Source organism: Delphinus delphis, chromosome 14 (assembly GCF_949987515.2).
Source record: "Delphinus delphis chromosome 14, mDelDel1.2, whole genome shotgun sequence".
Lineage (NCBI taxonomy): Eukaryota > Metazoa > Chordata > Mammalia > Artiodactyla > Delphinidae > Delphinus > Delphinus delphis.
This window is the reverse complement of record NC_082696.1, coordinates 9,740,054-9,758,925: the sequence shown is the minus strand read 5'-3', so window position 1 is coordinate 9,758,925 and position 18,872 is coordinate 9,740,054. Positions and strand designations below refer to the sequence as shown.

General features: G+C 47.1%; 1 protein-coding gene across 4 annotated transcripts in view; it reads left to right on the top strand.

Annotated features, from left to right (window-relative positions):
* ZDHHC14 (zinc finger DHHC-type palmitoyltransferase 14) overlaps positions 1–18,872 on the top strand; it is a 275,052-nt gene that overhangs the window by 186,113 nt on the left and 70,067 nt on the right. The window lies entirely within an intron of this gene.

Below are 18,872 nucleotides of genomic sequence, written 5' to 3'. Positions count from 1 at the left end.
GGGCCAAGGTGGGTCCCAGGTAGGTCCCAGGTGAGCCGAAGAAGAATTTGGACTCTGATGGTGAAGCCAGCAAGAGGCAGGGGTAACTAGAAGGAAGGTTGCGGGGAGAAGGAGGCTGGAATTGGAGATGAGGCTGGGCCTGTGTCAGGGAACTTGAGTGTGGAGGGATGGCTTCATGAGACAGGCCACGTGGTGGAAAGGCCGTGGGCCTGGACCCTGGCTCCTCCGTTCACGGCTGTGATCTAGGCCCATTGCTCAGCCCTCCAGCCTGGGGGCCCACGTCTCTGGAACCTGTCTCGTGGGTTATTGGAACAGTTAAACGAGATACTCTATACGTGAGGCCTAGTCCAGCAGAGGGAGATGCCCTAACGGTGATGAGGTCAGCTGGAGAGGAAGCAGTTGGAGCCAAACCAACGCGAGGACACCATCGGATGGCAGTAACGGGATGAGGGTCTGCTCGGGACGGGCTCTGGGAGAGAGAACCGTGGCGCTGTTACAGTTCGTCGGTGCCACTCTGATACGAGAGTAATGAAACGTGATTTTTGCCATGTTGGGATTTTTTTCTCCAGTGGGTCATCCAGTACATAACAGTCTTTATCTAAATGGACAGAAATCGAGCATCAGGCCTCAACAGCTGATTTTCACATTTGGTGGAGGTGCGTGGTTAGATGTCCAGTATCGTGTTAGGTTGAAGAATGAGATAAAAGCAAAGTTTTATTGTAAGGGCAGGACTTTGGTTGTTCTTATTTGTGAATTTAGCTCTAAAAATAACTTCAGCACCCAGACACTTAAAGGGTTCGTGGTGCCCCTTGTGAGCTGGGCACGCCTCCATCCGCAAACTTCCCAATTTCATTCCCTCCCCGCTGAGAAAAGCGCGAACAACAGATGACTCTGAGGGCCTACAGACTGAAGGCGACGCACCAGCGTGAAGCCTCGTGCTGTGCAAACCTGGGCAGAGTATCAGGAACTGCCCTCCCCATCGCCACCCTAATAAATAATGTAAATAGGGCTTTTTCACTGATTTCCAATGAATGTTTTAACTGCCTAAACCAGCGCTGTCCAATAGAAATATACTCTGAGCTGCAAATGCAAGCCACACGTGTCATTTAAAATGTTCTGGTAGCCACTTTATAGTAGTAAAAAGAAACGGGTGAGATTAATTTTAATAAGATATTGTATTTTAGCCAATTCTTCACAGTATTATCATTTGAACATGTAATCAGTATTTAGAGAGCATTGAGGTGTTTTACATTCTTGCTTTCTTACTAAATCTTTCAAATCAAGTGTGTACTTTACACGTCTCAATGAGACAAGCCACATTTTTAATGCTTAAGCGCCACAGTGGCAGAGGCCACCGTGCTGTACAGCAGAGGTGCAAATTCCCCAACTGCAAGGCTGCCTTTCCAGAAAAAGGCTGGTAATTACTCTAAGCTTGGTGACACCCACATCACCCTGGTTCCCATTTGACTGATGCCTGTGGATAAGGACGCAGGTTTGTGGTTCATTTCCCACCTCATCTAGTTTGCATCGCCAGAGGGAAAGAGTTTACGAACCATCCATCACCTTGAGAGCCCCAGATGGGCTATTTAGGGACAAGAGCAGCCCATCCAGAGGGCTGACATCCAGCCGTTACTAACTTCAGAGAAAAACAAAACTAATAACTTCGGGGCCAAAATGGAACGCAAGTTTGTGAGAAGGAATTTCAAATATAAGAAAGGCAACAGCCCATCCATAAAGAAAGATGGTTTTCAGACTAAAGCAATGAAAGACTCCGAATTGTGTCTTTGGTTTTATTTCTTCTGCCTGAGATCCTCATTTCAGGTCCTTCTGATTCCATTTTTCCACTTGACAGCGCACAGGGTGGTTCTAAGGGCGTCAATGCTAAAATAGTAATTATTGGGTTGACATTTTGCAAAAATCACCAGGTGAACTCTGGGGGTGTGAAACAATATAACAGAGTTCAAAGAATGTGGAACGGGGATTTCTCTTCCCTGCCGGAGGCTCGTTTTTCTTTCCTGGCCAAACGCACAGAGGGGGAGGAGCTTGCGACAGGAGAGAACATCTGGAAATGTGACCTGCAGGGAGGGCGGCCCAGCTCCGAGCCTCCAGAGGCTGGGTTTCCCCTCCGGCTCTCTGAGAGAAAGGAGAGTGAGCACTTCTGAGTCTAACCATACTTCAGAATTATTACAGCTCAAAACATACAGTGTGATGATTGAGAGGTTCTCGGGCTTCCCACAAAGCTCTCCCGGGATCAAAGCAGTGAACAACTGCTCTTCCAGGATGATAAATGGTTGTTGGTTTTCTTTCATCAGTATTTTAATAACCATTTGCACATTTTGGCAATTATGGACACAGAGAGTCTGATGACGATTACAGAAGCAGATTGCAGAGGTGCTTCACGGGACACAGTTGGCCGTCAAAAGCAACACGCAGGTTTCAGCCCTGGCACCTGGCTGTCCGGCCACCTCCTGAAGCAGGTGTGCAGTGGCTGTTGGTGTAGAGCAGCTGATGCGGAGAGGTTGGCTGCCTTGCCCTTGGACGCTCTCTTCGCCAAGACAGCTTCGCTCCCCAGCAAGAGCACCGAAAGCCCCACTCAGCCACTTAGCTCTTTCCGTGTCTGCGACTGGCCACTGGATTCCGAGCTGCTTTGGCAGCCGTTCCTGCCTGTGCTGGGGGGAGGAATCTGACAGATCGCCTCTCCTTGGTCTGTCGGAGAGAGCTGGACCCCCTGCATCAGAGAGGGCACCTTCTTGGAAGAAAAGTGCTGTTGGTGTTTCCTGGACGCTTCTCATTTCTCAGTTAAAGTCATATTCAAACCACTTATTTCACTCTTCTGTGTTCCCTCATGTCAAGCTCCAGGTTGTCATGAATACTGTTTGGTAGCATACTGGCTATAAAAGTTTTGCCTGGAAAAGAGTCTGGAAGAAAAGTTTTTAAAGGCCTGGAATTCGTAGGAGGAGCACAGGGAGGTGTCTTTCCACATCGTAAAAAGTTTTAGAGTTGAGTGTGCGAACCAAAATAGTAAGATGATGGGGGGCTTCCCTGGTGGCGCAGTGGTTGAGAATCTGCCTGCCAATGCAGGGGACACGGGTTCGAGTCCTGGTCTGGGAGGATACCACTTGCCACAGAGCAACTAGGCCCGTGAGCCACAACTACTGAGCCTGCGCGTCTGGAGCCTGTGCTCCGCAACAAGAGAGGCCACGATAGTGAGTGGCTCGCGCACCGCGATGAAGAGTGGCCCCCGCTTGCCACAACTAGAGAAAGCCCTAGCACAGAAACGAAGACCCAACACAGCCAAAAATAAATAAATAAATAACTAAATTCAAAATAGTAAGAGGATGGAAGAAACCCAATCTGAAAGGCAATTGAACTAGGACCCACTTCACGGAGTTTCAGCGAGCAAAATTTAAACCTTACTTGAAAAATAAATATGAAGATGCTCATTGTAGAGTTATTTATACCAGTGTAAAGAATTAGGAACACCTTAAATGTACAATAGTAGCAAAATGGATAAATGAGTTATTGTAATGCTTCTATGATGACTTTTATGAAGTCATTAAAACATTGATTTCAAAAATATATAATGACTTATGAAAATGATCTTGATACAATGTCAAATTAAAATATGCCAAATATAAAATTGTATGTCCCCTGTAATGTTAATATGTACATACGCATAGCAAAATGACTGGAAAGGTATGTAAACATATCTGCAGTTCTGCAGTTGGATTGACCACACATTTTTAATTAAGTTTTCATTTTTTTCTTCATGTATTTTTGATATTCCAAATTCTCTATGATGAGCATATATTACTTTTATAATCAGAAAAAAAAGTAAATGTCATTACATAAACTCTAGTCGGTGTTCTTGCAACATTTACTAAGACTAGTTGAACAAACATTTACTAAGACTAGTTGCCTGACCTTGGCAAATCACGGATCTTCTGTTGGGGCTTCATTTCCTCATCCGGGAATGAGACCCAGTGGCCTTGCCTGACCACAGAAGCATTATGAGGAAAGGATGCGTTAACCTGAGAGCCTGTGAGAACAGCCAGCTGCTTATACGAGCACAACATGCAGCTTTGTGTTGGATATTGCGTCTCATTGCAAACCCGCTAGAACATAAGAAGTGAGAAACTGAACAAGGCTACAATGACACGTTTAGAATCAAAACCCATGAGAAACTAAAGCTGAAAAATGGCCGGCACTTGAATGCGCACAGCAGGAAGACATTCGGGTGGGCCAGGTCCTCGGGGCCTTGGGTGTGTTAGCCGCCTGCTGTGAGGATGGTCCCTTATAGGAAAGGGCTTCGGAGTCCGTTCTGTCTTGCAGCTGCTCGTGAATTGATGTTTGCTCTGCTTCTCACAACAACATGCCTGTGCGTACGAGAAGCGTGGCACAGATGGAAGGGGGGTGGGCGGGGGAGGCATGCCCTGGATGGATTGGGGGTGGCGGTGGCGGCAAGGAGAGAAAGTCCTGAAGGCTTTACTACCCGAGTTTTCATCGGTACCTGCTGAGCCAGGACGTGGCTGGGCTAAGGGTTTAGATTAGAATCCCCACAGAGGTTTTACAATTTTACATGCTATTTCTTTATTCTGTCTTCCTTTTTGATAATAAAACGTATTTGTACACACGTGAACACCTTCCCCTGGACATCCTGACTCACCAGTTGGGTTGCCCACAAGGCAGATGAATGTCTTAAAGTCTCAAATGTGAGACCCACTATCCTACACTAGGGAAACTCTAGGGGACACAGATGACCGAGCAGCTACCCTCGGTTTATAATCTAGGGGACATAAACCATACACATGCACCTGGCACAGTGTAGGTGCTCTTACACACAGCTCTCGGACTGTTGAGTTGGACATAAAAGCATAAACGTAAATGCATAATGTAAATGCTTCAGGTATAGAGGTTCTTGGAATCTCTCTTAGCGCCTGAGGGTTGTGTGGGTTAAGTGAGAAAAACCTGGGTGCTTATAATTTACCAAACAAAATAGTCTCAGTTCCTCAGCTCAGAGGACTTTTCGCTGGGAAGGGATAGAAGGTTCAGTTTGAAGGGGTCCAAAAGAGGTGCGTGGGCCCTCAGATGACGCACCTGCAGACTGAATCGTGCGGCGGAGCACACCAAAGAGCATGCGGATCCACCACTGATACTGAGACCTGAGGTCTGGGCAGCGAGGGAAGGAAGCGGGGTCCAGGCTGCCCTCACCCTGAGAGCTGTGAGAAGGGCCAGCACAACTCCCAGGCCCGATGCCTAACTGCCCGGCCAGCAGCTCTTCCAGGGAGAGGCCCACCTTCGCCCACGCTGCGCTGGCCCCCACTTTTCTGTTAGGGGCCTGGGGGTGGGGGTCCAGCAGCAGCTGCTACTAAGGCTCTCCATGCGGTGTCTCTAGAGAGATGTGGGCGGGGGGCTCCCCTGAGAGGGTCCGTGGAAGCTGTTCTGCTCATACACAGCAGGAGAGGAGTCTCTGAGCTGCTGTCTGCCCCTGCGAGGTCTGCTGAGCCCCGGGTCAGTCACCTAAGCTGCTCGTTGAAATGCAGATGGACAGGGCTCATCCTGAACCCAAGGATCAGAGCATCTAGGAGATTACGGCCTGGGAGTCTGCTTCTAGCACATTCCCCAGGTGAGCCTTTTACACAGTAATACTGGAGATTCACTGCCTTTCATCGACGCACATGGAGCATCTTACACGTGTGAGGCTCAGACAGACCTGGGGATTTGATGCCCCGTCAGAGGATGGAGGTCATATCAGCTAGGATGCCATCAAGTGAGAACCCCTTCCATTGTCTCCTGCCCCCTCCCACCTCCTCATACACACCACACCCCTCAAGTCAGGATAAAGACTGAGCTCCCCTCAGGAGCTCCTCTATTCCTGGCAGGTGGCTGCCCAGGAGGTGAAAGAGAATGAGGCAGGCAGGCAGACGCCTGGACCACTACATGGTCTCAGGACCCACTAGTTCTATAAAGACCACTGAGTGTCTCCCAGGTGTCAAAGTGCTGGGCCAGACCCTGGGATTGCTAGGAGAATAGCACAGAGTCCTTGCCCTGGCTACCAGCCTGGAGTCTAGAGGGGAAGGCAGAGAGCTGACCCAGGCCTGGATGGAGGAACCCCTGCCCCCCAAGGAACAACATGGCAGCATCTGGGAGTACTTCCTGGGCATACCCTCCCCCAGCTCAGCCTGGGCTGGGAAAGAACCGGCCTCATCCCTGACTCCAAACTGGAAGAGGAGCCAGGGCAGGTCTGGGTGACATGAGATCACCCATGAGTGGCGGGTTCTTGCATTGCCCTGCTCTGACCATGTGGGTGGGCGTGTCCCCGCCCCCCAGCAGAATTTCTTCTATGTAAAGGGAGAGCATGTGCTCTTGCCTTATGTCCAGTTCCTGGTTCTTGAGAGACGCTTATAAGACCGACACCCAGTAAGGAATTGCCCAGGCCAGGCAGCTCTATTTATTAACACTGTACATGTCCAGAACGAATTTGGCCATTTCTTTCCATTCGATGCAAAAAAAGATGGGAGTGTGGGTTGGACCTGCCTTCAGCCAGCAGGGGCAGCCTGGCCGGCCTGTCCAGAACTGAGTGCTGAGGAGGAGCAGAGGCTCAGCCCGATGCTTCTGTGGCCCACATGCCAGGGAGGGCAGCAGATGGGGGGGTTGTCCACCACCGGTCACCCACTCTGTTTCAAAAACAAGCAGCTGAGGGCCTCTGAAAGCCCAGCTTTTCTAGAAGCCTGAATAAAAGTGAAACACAAGGTACTCTGGTTGGCTAAGGGGCTTCAGGCATCCAGTTACCCCTGAGGGGCCCTTCTGAGCAGCTCTGTCCAGCGGAGAAGTCGTTAGTGTGCAGGTCAGCTCAAGGCCACTGAACAGAAAAGCCCGCTGTGCTTCTCTCTGAGACTATCAGGGCCCTTGCAGGGAGGAAACTGGGCTGGAACCTCGAAGAATTTCTCAGTCATGTTTTTTTCTAATTGACAAAAGAATTGAGAAACTGCTACCCCGCTGACCAGATAATTTAAAAAATAAAAATCAAACATCACATTCTTGACAGTTAAAACTGTTCTTTTGCGGCGGTCTCAGCTGGCCTCTGCTGACTGTCGGCTGATGGGGGCTGGGCTTCCCTTGGATAATCAGAGGCAAAAGGCATAGAGTCAGATTCTAACTCACTCTTCATGCCAACCAAGCTTGGGACCTGAGCGAGTCACTTGATTTGCTAGAAGGGAGAAAAAAAACATAGCCACATTCAGAGGTATTGATATGTCTGTGGCTGGAGAGAGAACTTTAAGAATTGTCCTTTATATTATGCATATGTATTTTTCAAAATATATACAAGCTGGTGACCATTACGTGCTAATCTTTAAAACTGGATGCTCAATTTCCTTCTCATCCAATCCAATCCAACAGACGTTTAGTAAGCTGTTGACTTGCGCTGCAAGTCACGTTGTAAGCACTGGAGAGAACACACAGAAAAATGACAGTGTTTGTTTTCTTTTTGTCAAAATCTAGACTATGCTGCCATTGATCACAAGGTGCTTGCTCATAGCTAATTTGCCTGAATTCTGTTCCACTCTTACACGTTTTTATTTCACGGTATTTACAGTCCTTTATTAGGACTTTTGAGCACCAGTAAGGGCAAAATCACTACTGCCAATCTTAGGGGCAAGTGTAGCTCTTCTTGCCTGACTTGCCGTGGGCTTGGCCTTTTTTCAGACCTGGCTCTGGAGAATTCATAGGTATGGGCCTTTGAGGGCTGCTCTGGGCTCATCAAGGCCAAGCAGAAGCAAGATGCTGGCGCTCTGTGGGCGAGCTCTTCGTGCTGCTCCTACTAGTAAAGGGATCACATCATGTCCTCAAGGATGCAACCCAGAGTAAGAGTATTTGAATAATTTTATTCTAATTGCTGTAAGTGGAAAGGTGTTGAATTGAGGTTATTGGTTTCATGGTGGGCTAGATTCAGGTTAACAAGCATTTATTAAGTGCTTACCTACAGTGCGCCTTCAACCCATTTACCACCCGCTTGTGGGACTAAAGCAGAAATACAGAAAATGAGTTCATGGAGAACACAGGCAAGTTATTCAGTGTTATTCAAACACAGTCACATGCATGTTGAAAAGCACAAAGCAAAGTGGAATCAGAAAGTTGGGGGACAACTCTGAGCCCTACACCTCAAAACAGTTAGGAACCTCACTGGTCATCTCTCCAGCCCCCTCATACAGATCTGGGTAACCTAGGGAAGTTAAGCCACTTGGTGATGGCAGGGCGTGGACAATATAACTTGGTCTCCTGACTCCCAGGAAAAAGCACTTTTCCCCTTGCTTCCTCAGGGCGCAAATCTGGACAATTATTTTGGCAGATGAAAGAATGCAATGCCCAGTAGCATGAAAAGCACTTTTCCTAGAGATAAATGTTATGCTGAGATAATCTGTGCTAATTGAGCTAATTTTGTGACTTGGCCCGATATAGCACTCTGTGCTGCCAGAGGACCAGGGGGAGAATTAAAATTCTAAGAGCTGCAAGTGGCCCCTGATGAGTCAAATAACCTCATTCTCATAGAGTTTCAGGAATGAAAAAAATCTAAAAAATGTCTTACAACCCGTCTTTAGGAGAGGTAGAAAGGACATCTTTTAAAAATTATTGATGAAACCTATGAATTCATAACTTTTTCAAAGCAGCAACATCCATAATTCCATCAACATCTCAGTTTATGAAACGTAGGGAGCCAAAGCCATCTCAACCCCTTTACAAATGTTTTATGCCTCTTTCCAAACTCTGTTTTAAAAGTAACATTTTTGTTCTTTACAAAGTAATATATGTTGATTGCAGAAACTTTGAAAAGCATAAAAAGAAAAATAGATTTTTTTTTTTTTTTTTTGGTGGCTGCGTTGGGTCTTCGTTGCTGTGCGCGGGCTTTCTCTAGATGTGGCGAGCAGGGGCTACTCTTCGTTGCGGTGCGCGGGCTTCTCATTGCGGTGGCTTCTCTTGTTGCAGAGCACGGGCTCTAGGTGCGCGGGCTTCAATAGTTGTGGCTCGTGGGCTCAATAGTTGTGGCTTGCGGGCTCTACAGCGCAGGCTCAGTAGTTGTGGCACACAGGCTTAGTTGCTCTGCGGCATGTGGGATCTTCCTGGACCAGGGCTCGAATCCGTGTCACCTGCATTGGCAGGCGGATTCTTAACCACTGTGGCACCAGGGAAGTCTGAAAAATAGATTTTAATTTATTGAATGTATTTCATTAATCCTACCAATCAGGTATATCCATGACTAAGATTTGATGATCCTTCTAGTATTGTTTCTCTGCGTATTATAGTTTTACACAAACGTGGGCTCACATTGTGCATTACTATTTTGAAACAGATTTTTTTCTCCCTCTTAATATGGTACAAACCATTTGACCCCATCTATAACAGGTGTATGGTAGTCCGTTATATGATCCTTTGTCATAATTCTTTTAACCAATGCCCTCTATTGACATTTAAGTTGTTCTCAGTTTTTAATAATAAAAAACAGTGTTGCAATCAACATGCATGAAAATTTCCTTAGGTCAAATGCCTAAGAGTGCTGGGTCAAAGGATATGTATGCTGTTAAGGTTTTGAGATATATAGCCAAACTGTTCCTCAAAAGGTGGTATTAATTTATATTCTCACCAAAAGTACATGAGATGCCTATTCTCCCTACTCTCACCAATGCTAAATGTTATCATTTAAAACTAACCTTTGACTTCATTTGTTTGAAACTGGGGGGAGCAAATCACAAACTTCTTAAATATATTTACTGACATATTTCCTTCTATGTGTGTGTTGCCTGTTCATCTTTTTTGCCCATTTTCTTATTGCAGTATGTCTTTTTCCTAATCACTTGTAAGAGCTCTTTAAAGATATTACCCTTTGTTATATATGACACAAATATGTTTCTACTTTATTGTTTGCATTTTATGGAATTTTTTGACATACAGGTTTAAAAATTTTACCTATTCAGAACTATCCATCTTTTCTTTATGTATGCTGCCTTGTCATATATTTAGAAAAGGATTCCTCAACCCCCAAATCTTAAGTTTATGTATATTTTTCTAGTTCTTGTACCTTTTTATTTTTTACATTTAAATCTTTGGTATAAGATTTGAGGTATGGCTCCAACTTTAGATTTTTTCCCCCTAAAAGATTAACTGTTTATCCTAATTCCATTTATTGGATAATCCAAGCTTCCCCTACTGATTTGAAATTCCATATTTATCAAATACGGAATCATAGAATTTGCATTTATTTGGAATTGTTCTATTTTGTTTCAATGTTTCATTTTTCCCCCCCAGGACAATTATTTCCCCTCATTATTTTACTTTTGCAAATATTGTCATCTGTGTATTCTTCCAGATGAAGCATAGAATCATTTTTTTCCACGTTGTCAAAATTTCCCCAAATCATATTGGGACTTTGATTAGCAGTGTAATAGATACATAAAGTCATCTAGGAAGAACTGATGTGTTTAAAATACAGGATCTTCCGCTCTAGGATAGAGAATATCTCTCCATGTTTTTCAAAATCCCCTTAAATTCTCTATATTGTTTTATAGTTGTCTTCATATGAGACCTACCTACCTTTTTTTTTGTTAATTCCTAGAATTTTGTGATTATTTTTTCTGTTGTAAATGGGATTTTACCCCCTTATAGTTTCCAAATGGTTACTGCCAATATATATTTTAAAACTTCTGAAATTTATAGACAGATAGATAGATTTATAATAGCCAACTTACTCAAGATTCTCATTCATTTTAACCAGTCTATGTTGACTAAAGAGAGAAAAGTATAGGATCATAATAGATGGGCATTTTTTTTCATTATAGTGTAGTTATAAATAGTATCCACTTGTTCTACACTGGCACCCTTAATTTTCTTTTCCTCAGTGCTAAAGATAAAATCTTACAACATCTTACACAGAATGAGCTATAAGCCAGTCCTTGCATTCAGGGCCTGGCTACTGCCCTCGTATTAATGCCACTCAAATTTCAATAAAAGCCCATCAGATTTTCCTGGTGATGAAGGTGAAGCACCGCCCTGCCCTCGCGTGATTTCTAGTGCCCAGTTTTTACCTTTGTTCTCGTCTCCTTGTCTTACAATGTTGCAAACACTGACAACCCAAATTGATCTCTATCCTTGTACAATACGTAGTAGCTTCTGACACTGCAGGAACTGTGCCCCGTGGAACAGAAACACACACAAATGTTTCTCGCTCTGGCCTTCAGTAGAAGAATTGATTTTCATTTATGCAGCACAGCAGTTTTTTGTGTGTGTGTTCAGAGAACTTGGACCAAATTTGAGGGAAATTAAAACTTTGCAAGGACAAAGCCACCTTTATTTTGTTTATGTTTAAGGACAAGGCTTTGGCATTCATGTGGAAAAAAAACATCGTGGCAAAAAATAAGGTAGGCATTAATTTTCATTTTTCTTTGAGCATGTTTCGGATTAACTCAGTTAAACTAAAAAGGTCATAGCTACTATGACCTTTGATTGCATTAATGCCTTTGATTGCATTAATGAATTATATATATATATGCAGATAGATAGATGATAGATAGATAGATAGATAGATAGATAAATAGATTTTGCCCTATAGGATCTGGACAGGCCTCCCAAAAAGAAATTTTGATAATTATCAACATCATAGCATTTGACAGTTCAAGGTGTTTCCATGAACTACAATGCCCTTGAACTACAGGTAAATTATCATATTTTAAATGTGGAGAAACTGAGGCCTATTTTCTCCACTGGATCAAAAAAACATCACTCTCTTCATCAGTGCCGTTCGATGTTCCTTTTTTCTGGAATGTAGGCTTGCAGAATTATTTTATTTATTTTTGTTTGTTTTGTCTGCACCACATGGCACGTGGGATCTTAATTTCCTGACCAGGGATCAAACCTGTGTCCCCTGCGTTGGAAGCATGGAGTCTTAACCACTGGACCACCAGGGAAGTCCCCAGAATTATTTTGAAGAATATTGGATTTCTAGTCATGGAATTATTTTTGCAACAGTATGAAGGTTGATGTTTACCACTCCGTAGTCACAGTTAAAATTCATCCTCGTAGCCATCTCCTTAACTGTAGGAGAACACACAAAGGAGGATGAAATCTCCCCTTTAATGAAACTTAATTTAATTGTCCTTTCTTACCTGAACTTGGCTTCCACTCCAGACCGTAGCTATTGTCTGTCATGGTATTTTTCTCTCTGTGGCCACCTGGAACCACAGCACAAATAGGTTGAGAATCACTGCCCTAGGTGATCTTGATCATCAGCCAAGTTTAAGATCTATTATTAAAAATGATTTGTTTTGGGCTTCCCTGGTGGCGCAGTGGTTGAGAGTCCGCCTGCCGATGCAGGGGACACGGGTTCGTGCCCCGGTCCAGGAAGATCCCACACGCCGCGGAGCGGCTGGGCCCGTGAGCCATGGCCGCTGAGCCTGCGCGTCCGGAGCCTGTGCTCCGCAACGGGAGAGGCCACAACAGTGAGAGGGCTGCGTACGGCAAAAAAAAAAAAAAAAAAAATCCTTATTTTTAAGGAGCTGGCTCATGCACTGGTGGGGGTGGCAAGTTTGAAATTTGTCGGGTAAGCTGGAAAGTCAGGCAAGAGTTGATTTTGCAGTCTTGAGTCCCAGTTACTCAGGGCAGCAGACTGGACACCCAGGCGGGGTTTCTTAGATTGCAGTCTGGAGGAGAATTTCTTCTACTTCGGGGAACCTCAGTCTTTGTTTTAAGGCGTGCAACAGATTGGCTGAGGCCCTCCCATGTTAAGGAGGGTCATCTGCTTTACTCAAAGTCTGCTGATTTCAATGCTAATCTCACCTAAACATACCTTCGAAGCGACAGCTAGACTGGTGTTTGACTAACATCTGGGCACAGAGCTTAGCCAAGTTGACATGAAACTAATGATCAAGCTTCCTTTTGCACTTAGACTGAAGGCCAACCTCCCAAACCTGACTCCAGGGCTCTGAGCGCTCTAGCCCCTGCCCTCCTCCTCCCTGCCTGTCTCCCGTTCACTCTGTATCCTGGTCACACTGGCCTCCCGTCGGTCCTGGATGTGCCAGCTGCCTGCCGTCCCGAGAGCAGTACACAAGTTGCTCCCTCTGCCTGAGATGCCCTGCTTCCCACTCCTGGCATGCGTGCACACTCACACACACACAAGCAGGAGCTCCCACGCACGTTGCCTAGGGAAGCCCTACTCAGTCGTCCTTCAGATTCAGAAGAGGCAGCCTCCCCTGCTCTCTGACTCGCAACAACACTGTGCGTCATGATGACGTAGTTGTACTATTATTTCACTCGTGTCTGTCTGTCTTCAACTGTAAATCGTTGAAGGCAGGGGCCAGGTCTCCTCGAAGGTCTGTGTTGCCCACCAGGGTGCCTCCAACTCTCATAGGTGTTGAGAGAGTGAACGAACGATTTGGAATTGTACCTGGGCCTTGAATGTGGTCTTTCATCCAGTCCTCGTAGGACTCGTCCCAGCAACGTACGGCCTGCCCTCGCCTGTGGCTCCCCCCACGTCAGCTTCCCTTGCTGTGGCCTTGCAGATGCTCTCTGCTCCACCTTGGGATGAGCTCCCCTAAGCAGAGGAGACCCCCTGTCTACCCACCTCGTGGCTCAGGCTTGAAACTCTGCCTGCCTGAGCCTCACCTGAGGCGTCAGCTTCAGTCCTTGAAGATAAGCACTGAAGACAAAGTGACTGGGCAAAGCTTTTAACTGGAGGGGACTGTCCCCCCCTCCAAGAGCCCTCATCTGCATTTTTGTATGTAAGCATTTGTGGAGGCAAAGCTACTGCCACCCAATATATTCGTGAGAAAATACTCACATTTTTACTGTCTTGAGTGGAAATAACCCGTATCTGTAGACCAGAATTTGCTGTACCTTTTCCCGCAAACACTTAAAATAATAGAAGTTGACTTGTCTGATATTTAGTCATTGTTAATATTTTCCTATAAACTTGGAAGTTTACGAACTGTAAGCTAAGAGATTGTCTTAAATAGCTCTAAAAATAACCATCTTCCTTTGCGATAGATCAACCGTTCCAAGGTTGGGTAGTTTGTGTCCCAGATGCCTCAGAGCATCAGTGAAATGAACCTTATGAAAATTTCAGATTCGTTGGATCCAACAGCTGTCCTCCAGCACATGCAATCCATATAGTCATGAAGGCTTGGGTATAAAGCAAATCACACTTGCCCTGTGACTTCTATCCTAATGCAGAGGTGCTTTATCTTCATTCCGGCTAAATGCCTATTAGTAGAGTTTCCTCCCGTTCTGGCAGGTGTGCCGTCAGCTGGTGAATGGTCTGTGAAACACCAGTGCACCAGGGAATGACACTGTTCTGCATCCTTCTGATAAAGGAAAAGAATCTTAATCTACATCTTTTGTAAATTGGGATTTTTTTTTTCCCTTTGCCTTTGAAAAAAGCAGACTTCCATTACCTTATAGGGTGAATTTCAGCAGTTGTTAAAGTTCATCAATTTTGTCCCTGAATTTGGGGCAGGATTAAATCAGGGGCGGACAAATGAGTCTCTCAGAATGTTAGCACTCTGTGATTCCTCCCAAGAAAAGGTGACTTGTGTGTTGGAGAGTGGCTCTGGAATGTGCATACGTTAACGAACAACTTACCTGAGACTCTGACAAGCCCAGGATCTCTCTTTGAGTGAAAAACTTAGTGAGCGGGCAGTTTTGTGTCCCTGAACTTGCACGGAACAGCTGCCCCTCCCCTCTCCCCAGCTCTCCTAATTCTTTGCCCGTAGGCTGACTGTGAGGTTAATATTGGACGGAGATTCTGTGACTGTTTCTGCCCCTGTGCTAACAACTCCAGCAATTTGGAGGCGGCGAGGTGGAGAGACTTTATGAAGAAGAAGGTCACTTCAACCTTTTAAGTTTTCTTTCAAAACGTTAGTGTATAAAAGTGTCCTTGAAAAATACTTGACTCATGTAAGCTTGCAGCACTGTTAAGAGGTTTTCCTCCCCCGATTCTAGTGCTCTTCACCCATTAGCTATTGCAGACTCTGATGATTCTTTTTCAGCAGCTGTATTTGAAACCACAAAGGGCAGCCCTAAGAAGCAGAGACACCATTGTTGCCAACAACAAAAGCCAAAACCCAAACCACAGAGTAATTGAGGATTAGGATGGGAACACCACCTTCTGGGCCCCGGGACGCAGGCCACGGGCGCTTGTCACCCTCGGGGATGAGAAGCCTTTCACGACCGGCCATTGGTGCCAGTCTGAATGTCGAAGAGGCATTTCTTTTGTCCTCAGGTGTGGGTGTGAAGCCTTGGGTTTCAAGGCTCCATTGTTCCCATCTGCCCTGGATGCGGGCATTCCAGAAAGCCTTTGGTCTGGGGCGACTGTTGAACATATTTTATGAAAGAAACGACAATTTGGGGGTACCTTGAGGTAGGCAGCTACCCATATTGCCTGGCCCTCCCAGGTGGCACTGACTAGCTTTGCGAGATGGGCCTTTGGACCAGCAAAGGCTGTAAAGAGGACACGTAAAGAGGAGCTTCAGAAGGACCTTGCGAGAGGTGTTCCTGGGGAAGGGCGAGTCACCGGGCTGTGCGACTCTGACCGGTGGGCGTGGAGAAGCAGGGACACCGGTCCTGCGCTTCCCAGCATCATTCCTCCCTACCTGCCAGAACTGGCCTCCGGTGGGCGTGGAGAAGCAGGGACACCGGTCTTGCGCTTCCCAGCATCATTCCTCCCTACCTGCTAGAACTGGCCTCCGGTGGGCGTGGAGAAGCAGGGACACCGGTCCTGCGCCTCCCAGCATCATTCCTCCCTACCTGCCAGAACTGGCCTCCGGTGGGCGTGGAGAAGCAGGGACACCGGTCCTGCGCTTCCCAGCATCATTCCTCCCTACCTGCCAGAACTGGCTTCCATTCAGCAAGCAGTTCCTGGGGACCTACTGTGTGTAGGCCCTCTGCAGGACAGGGGAAACATGAAAGCACTAGGGCGTGGTCCCTGCCCTGGCGCCGCGGCGTTTGGGGGAAGACACGGAGATAAATCCTCGTGGGCACCACGCCGGCAGAGGACCCAGGTTGTCCCTTGGACCTGTGAACCCCACCAGCAGAGGACAAGTCTGTTTAGTTCCTGTTACATCCGCAGCTGCCAGCACAGGGCTGGCACCTACGAGCCCAGCACAGATCTATTGACTAGATACATGCACGAGCTAGGTGCAGCGAGAGCCCAAGAGAGGAAGGAAGTGACACAGCTTTCAAGGCATTTCCATAGGAGAAGCTTGAACCGGACCTTCTAGGTTGAGTATCTGGAGGGCAGGGAGGCCCGGGCGGAGAAGAGATGCCTGGAAGCGTGAACAGCGATGCCTGCTCCAGGGCCGCAAGGAGGCCACTGCCTCGGGCTCAGGCCGGGTAAGATTGCGGGCACACGGACGACCTGGGGCACCGCACCAGAGGCCAGGGTTTCTCCTTCGCCAGACTTGCACTTAGGAAGCAGGCTCTGAAGGCCAGGAGGAGAGCAGACCAGGTGTGTCAGGGGACCCAGGGCTCATCAAACAGTGCGGCAGGACCCCTTGCTGACCACTCCCCACGCGACATCTCTGTTCATTTCTGGGTCCTCCACCGCCTCCGGTGCAGTATTTTGCATAAAGTAAATAATGCATAAATACCGGTTGATTTTTTTTTTCCCTTAGTTCTGTGGTCCTTCAGTCCCTTCAGGGCCTAGGTGGGCCCTGATTCCAGGTCCTCTGATTCTTCCATTCTTTTACATAAAGAGCTCTCCAAATATTCAGTCAAAAAGTTTTTGGTTTGGGTTTAATTCTTAAGCTTCAGGGTACCATGTCTGTTGAATTCCAGCTTCAGCTCAAATTTTTATCAATGATTTCATCTTTCAAAAATGTACTTTAGAACTATAAGATCACTAGAGTTGGTCTTAAGGAGTGCGGGTAAATACTTTTTAAAGTCATTGTTACTCAGAACTAGGCTTTTTTTAGGAGTCGCTCTAGTGGATAAGTTTGTCATTCCTGCTTCTTAAAATATTTTTCTTGACAAGTCATTTTTTAAACTCTTCTGGTTAAAGTAACACAATTATTATTGATTGGGTTATTGTTCTTTTTAAACCTCTATCTGACTTTCTAGTTTTCCTACGCGTGTTTTCAAGAGCTAAATAGATGCAGTGGGTTTCACAGCTGACATAAGGCTAGCGAGGCACCGACTCATAGTTAATTTAGGCCCCGGCGGCATCCAGTTGGCACTGGAAGAGCTGCGACCTTATCTTTGATGTGTTCAAAGCCAGTTATTTTTACCCTGATGCTTCAGGAAGTGCGCAGCCACTCCATCTCTTTGTTTTCTTATCACAGAATCAGTTGAGAGGCTGCCCTCTTTCCAGTGTATGTGTTTTGGAAGCTGGCCCCTCTCCAGATGCCTGCTGAACTTAGCCCTGTTTAATAGGGCAGCCACTTGGGGTGCCAGGCAGGTGGGGGACATGCCAAGAGAGGGTGTCCTGCTTGGCCAGAGTCCTTGGGATGGTGCCACAGCTGTTTAATTACTCAGGTGGAATGACTGTCCTCAGCGGAGATGCAGAGCAGAAGGGCTGCTCGTTACTCTCCGTGTCCCCGCTCCGTACTGCCTTCTCTCCCTCAGGTGTTCCTGAACTCTGACCTCTCCTTCTACAACCTCCTTGTGGAACTTTAATTTTCCATGAAGAGTAGATGGCTTGGAACCACTCAAAATGTTTGCCCTACCGATGGGGTTGGTATCTTCACACATATCAAAGCCTTAGGCTAAGGGGCTGTGGGCAGATTTCAGGCCTCAGAGAGCCTCTTAAAGAACATTGGGGGGCTTCCCTGGTGGCGCAGTGGTTGAGAGTCCGCCTGCCGATGCAGGAGACGCGGGTTCGTGCCCCGGTCCGGGAGGATCCCACGTGCCGCGGAGCGGCTGGGCCCATGAGCCATGGCCGCTGAGCCTGTGCGTCCGGAGCCTGTGCTCCGCAACGGGAGAGGCCACAACAGTGAGAGGCCCGCATACCGCAAAAAAAAAGAACATTGGGGTAAAGGGGGCACTCCCTGAAATCATGGCTTGTGAGCTGTGAATTCTGTGAGTGAGCGCAGTCCTGCGGGGACAGAGGCTGCAGCTCTGCAGATTCCATCGGCTGTCCCTGATCACCAGGTTCTCCACGTGGAAATGCTTGGGCGGCTGGCTGTGATTTGTGAAGCGGCCCCTTCCTGTGTGCAGAGTTTCTCCAGGTTTCTGGGTTCTCTAAGTTTAGCTCTCTGTCATACCTGTGGGTGTGTCTGGGTACACAACAACGAGGAACGTGAGAGGAAGAGGTGCGTGTGACGTGTGATGGGCAGCGTTTACAGGCGTCCGGGAGCAGCGTTCTCAAACCTTAAGGTGCACGACGCCCCCTGGAGTGGAGGGGGCTGGTGGTCTCTGTAGATGCAGATTCCGATTCGGGAGCTCTGGGGCGGGACTGAGAGAGAACGTGCTTCTCTGACAAGCTCTCAGATGCTGCATGGACCGCAGGGACAAGGCCCTGATTCCCATACCTGGGGAGCTTTTAAAACCTCTGATGCCGGGCTGCACCCCACCAATGAAATCAGAATATCTGCGAGCAGGACAGTAGCAGCCGTAGTTTTGAAAGCTCTCCATGTAATCTCGCCCAGGTTGAGTTCGTGGCTGGGAGGGGGTGGGGAGAGCTGAGTGGAGGCTGGGACTCATTCCTGTCACTTTGGAAATTTACCGAAAGTATGTTGCAGCTGTTGCCATCTGACAGTGTATGAATTAAAACGAATTCAATGTTACCAGCGCTGTTTTAAAAGAACACCATGAAGTTTCCCAAGAGTTCCTCCAGCCGCCAGGCTCTGCTGCACCTGTGTTTATCAGCCGCAGAGTCCCAGCTGAAGCCCTCA